Here is a 4,537-nt window from a genome sequence, read left to right as displayed (position 1 = left end):
GCGAGTAAGAAGATCGAACGGACGACGAATATTCGGCCGCTCTTCCATCACAGTCTGCATGCACTCTCAATGGCCAACGATCCCAGGCGGCACATGCACGACAGAAGGCGCGCAATAGTCGCCACTGCCTCTTTCCTCTCTTTATAATTTTAATGTTTCCTCTATCATGTTACTACCAAAAGTACACGCGTATACTAGAAAAAGAACCGCAGATGGTCGAAATGCTTTGTCTTATCTATAGTGTCCAATTTTTCACAGTCGTCGTTTTCATTTCCAGACAAAAATTCTATCAAGTTATGAACAGTTTGTGTTGTCAGATGTTATCTATTGCATCATCAAAATCCCTTCCCGCGCTGTAACGCCTCAGCGCTCCAAGTTGGAATGAAAAGAAAACTCCTGAATGTTTGGTCTTTTATCTGCCGATATCAATTTTTAATGACTATGTGAAAGGGTCTATGCGATCAAGATGGCTGGCCGTTTAGATGTTCCAAACTATCGGGATACCGCTTAAAACTGCTCATTGTAAGAAGAAGATGGGGACAACTCAGCACTCTCGCGCCTCATCGTCGCCGCTGGTGGCTAGAGCGCGAGTCTCTGGCTTAGCCTGCTACTGTGGCTGGCTGCATTCTACAGGTGCTACCTGACTGCTGCCTGCGTTGCTCGCCTTGACCCACCAATAATCCACTATTCACTTGGTGAAGGCGCCACGATCCGCACCTCCGACACCGCCCTGGAACTCCGCAGTCGCACGGTGTCCGTTCCCGTGGCGGTGACAAGTCAGCAGCGCCAGGCCGCGCATCCGCCTGTCGCCTGTTCTTACGCCTTACGTCAGCGAGATTCCACTATCTCCAGTACCAGCTGCGGCCAAGGTGTCTAGGACAGGCTTTCAGCGTCCGAACGGGGGATCCGGCAAAATAACTGAGATGATACTCTCAGGCTTAAGCCCGTAATATTCTACTTAACTGATGTTGGCAAAAACGTCCTATTGGAACCGTGATTCAGGCATCACCACCTGGCCTACTTTGAAGACCAACTTTCCTGGAGTATCCGGCCGTCCTGCCGTTCGCAAATTTCGTGCTTCGAAGCGTCTACGCTCGTGATCACAGCATGCAGGCAGGAGAAAGCTTCAACAGTTACATCGAGGACATCGTGGACTTATGGAAACGCTTCAACCCAAATATAGCGGGCGTAGATAAGATTAGGCACGTGCTGAAAGGTACCGATGATGACGCCTTCAACACGGCCATTGCAAAAAGTCCGACTGCCATTGCGAAGGTCTACGATCTTTGTAGAGATTTGACGAGCTACCCAAGTGGCGTGTTTTGATCCGCCATGGACATTAAACCCTATCGCCTTTCTGCCGAAATCAAGCAGTTTGTGTGCCAGGAGGTCGCCCGTCATTTGTGTCTGCTACCCTGTCGACCGGAACCACGATCATTCCTTAAGCCGCATTTCAGGCAGGATATACAGCGACAGGTCTCGGAAGCTCTCCCTTCAGGCCATCTTTCGGATCCGTTGCGTGGGGCTTATGCGGCGTGCTGTTGTGGGTTCAACGAAATATAAAACTTCTTAAAAGGTGCGGGAACTGAGCCCGTAACTTTAAGATTGCGAGGTGTGCATGCCATCCATAGGCTGCATTAGAGCTTTGCTTCTTGGCGAACAAAAGTGAACACAGGATATTTGTATCGTTACAAGAGTAGCTTACAACCACATGAGTCATTATAATGGTAGATAAAAAATAAAACCAAATGAAATAAAAATATACCTCTTAAACCAGGTAAGAATTATTAAGTGTCATGAGTAGTTGAAGGAAGCAGACATTGCCAATTAATGTCAATGATGACTTCTTTTCTTGCTGCATATCATTCATCCGTGATGGGAATGATATAGATGTGTGACATTTATTTTTATTAGAGGGGCCATGAAATCAGTACTGCGCATTGTGCATCTGTCGGTTAACCAATAATATAATGTTCTTAATGTCCCCAGATGTTTATTACAGCATGTCAGCATGCAAACTTGCTTACTTCCTTAGCAACTAAAAGCTCGCGCTCTAACAACCAGCGATGATGACGAAGCACGGGAGTGCTGATTCGTCCTTATCTTCTTCTTACAATGAATTTTTTAAGCGGTATCGCGGTAAGTTGGGCCATATAAACAGTCAGGCGTCTTGCTGGCTTATGTAACTTCGCATAGTCATTACAAAATTGATATGGTTAGAGAAAAAAATCAAACACTGTGCGAACAGCAGTACTTTTATTATAGTTTTAGCTACAGCGCACCTCGGAGTGCTGACCAGCTACAGGAGGAGACACGATTTAGATGATGCAATAGTTAATATAAGACAACAGAAACTAATCATTCCTTGCAAGAACTTTTAACTGAAGATGACAAACATGGCTGCGAAAAATTGCAAACTACAGATAAGACAAAACGTCTTAAACATGTGTTGTTCTTTTTTCTATTATACGTGTGCAGTTTTGGTAGTAACATTATACAGGCACTATTACAAAGTATAAAGAAAGGAATGAGCGAGCGGCGACCACAATTGCGCGCCTTCTGTCGTCCTTTGAGTGCTTAGGATGATTGGCGATTAAAAGTTCAGACTGTTATGAAAGAGCAGCCTAATGTTCGTCGTCCGTTAGATGATCGTGCCCCTGTGCGTTTTCCTTCCATGAATGGAACCATTTCATCCGGTTCACCCACGGTGTCCCGCTGCGACATATGCGGCGACCTGTTCCCTAAAAAAGTCGTTTTGGAGGAGCAGCGGCTGAAAAAGCATCCGCTGAGGCAGCAACGAAGGCACCGCTGCTCCTCGGGCCCTTTCTCCATCGATAACAAGTAAGCCGAGGTTTTACTCTGTATTGCGCTTTGCTTCTGGTTTTTCGTATAAGAAGCCTATAGTAATGGCGTTAGACTCAAGCGAACATCAACCAATATTTGGCACTTTTACGCACACGCTACAAACCAATACACCCACAGTACCAAGCGTTTTCAAGCATTTCGATTGCCCAAGCAAGTGGAGGCGTCTTATAACTTAGTCATCCTTTCGTTCGCGAGGGAAACGCGCTGTTAAATCTGATTTCATGTAACCATGTTCCACAGTGAAGCTTTTGTGGCTATCGTCTTTCTTCAAAAGGAACAAACGATTGGACCTGTGTTTATACGGCTGCGATGGTTCGCATCGTTACTGAGACGCATCGACCAGCACTAATGGGGAGATCCCAGAAGGAACCGGAAATCGCACTCAGAAAGGAAAGTAGTGAAGTGGTGCCCGGGTGCTACACATAGGGGCACCACTAGTGTAACTGCGCATGGAATCGAATCCGTTCTACCCTTGCCAGATAAGGTACACAATTCCTCCTGTTGACCGCAGCGCTATAGCACAAGCAGCCGACGCCATGATCTTCAGAATCATCCTAGGCATTGTGCTCTTCGTGGGCATGAGTATATCGCTCATCGGGCTGTGCGTGGTGTTCAAGCGCTTCTGCTCCAATGCCAAGGGCTACGACATGATCAACGCTAACTCCACCATCGGCCACCTCAACCCGGTGCTCAACTACAAGGACTGCGACGATGACGTGCGTAGTGGCTCCAGCTCGGCCACACGGTGCCTGGACAACCATGACCTGGACGTGCCGGAGATCAAGGTGCTCGAGAGTCCGGGCGTCGACCCCAACGAAGACCTAAGCTACATGCCGCTGACGGCGGTGAAGGAGCGGTACTACGCGACGCCCGTAAGCCTGGCCAAGCCGCACGGCGCGCCGCCGGCCTCGAAGTCTTCGCAGGACCATGGTACTCAGGCCGCTGCGGCCACATCTTCGTCCTAGAACCCGCCCGAGGTGCACAACGCCGTGAGCCACGTCAACGAGGTCTTCCATGAAGGTCCACCCGAGTCCTCGACCGGCAGCGGAGGTCTCGGGTTCGGAGCTCGCGCAGAAATCACGACGCGGGCGCTGACGGCGAGGAGCGAATTCATCGCACGGAAGACACGTGACGCGTAGTAGTGGGTACGGATAAAGCGATTTTCATGTCTTTGTGTGGCGACCTTGAAAAGCTGTTGCATCAACCGATCGGAGCTAGGTGACCGGAGGCAACACACACCTGGGCCTATTTTGGCCGTCCTCAGACAGGCGGGATACTCTGTCCTAATTATTTCGTTTTGACCATGCACACACCACCAGAAGCTGTTTGCCCTAAATGTATGCGAGTGGTTACGTCACCCAGCCGAGTTATCTCCTTGGCCGAAGCGGTGGCGTTGTAGTAGAGCATCCTCCTCGCTTCCGCCTCGCGTTCGAACCCCGATAACGCCGGGTACCCACCGGCTTTCTACTGGGTACAAAATTTCCCCCGACCAGGTACTCGCCACTAGCGTCGCTGCGCATGGAAGCGAATCAACGAATAGAGGTTCGTGTATTCGCGTTCCCCTTTGCTGCTAAGTCCAGTAGCTTGGCAAAGAACTCAAGCGCCCGACATATTTCGGCGGTTTCTAAGACCAATAGATGCGTGTGACTTATTTTGTAACTTTATCTGATAT

The 4,537-nt window shown here is 49.0% G+C and overlaps 1 pseudogene; it reads left to right on the top strand.

Moving 5' to 3' along the window:
- Nucleotides 1-3,401: 3,401 nt before the first annotated feature.
- On the top strand, nt 3,402-3,997 carry LOC149330082 (uncharacterized; annotated as a pseudogene).
- Nucleotides 3,998-4,537: the final 540 nt, after the last annotated feature.

Source organism: Amblyomma mixtum, chromosome 9 (assembly GCF_055824585.1).
Source record: "Amblyomma mixtum isolate Tamu chromosome 9, ASM5582458v1, whole genome shotgun sequence".
Lineage (NCBI taxonomy): Eukaryota > Metazoa > Arthropoda > Arachnida > Ixodida > Ixodidae > Amblyomma > Amblyomma mixtum.
This window is presented reverse-complemented; position numbering and strand designations above follow the sequence as displayed.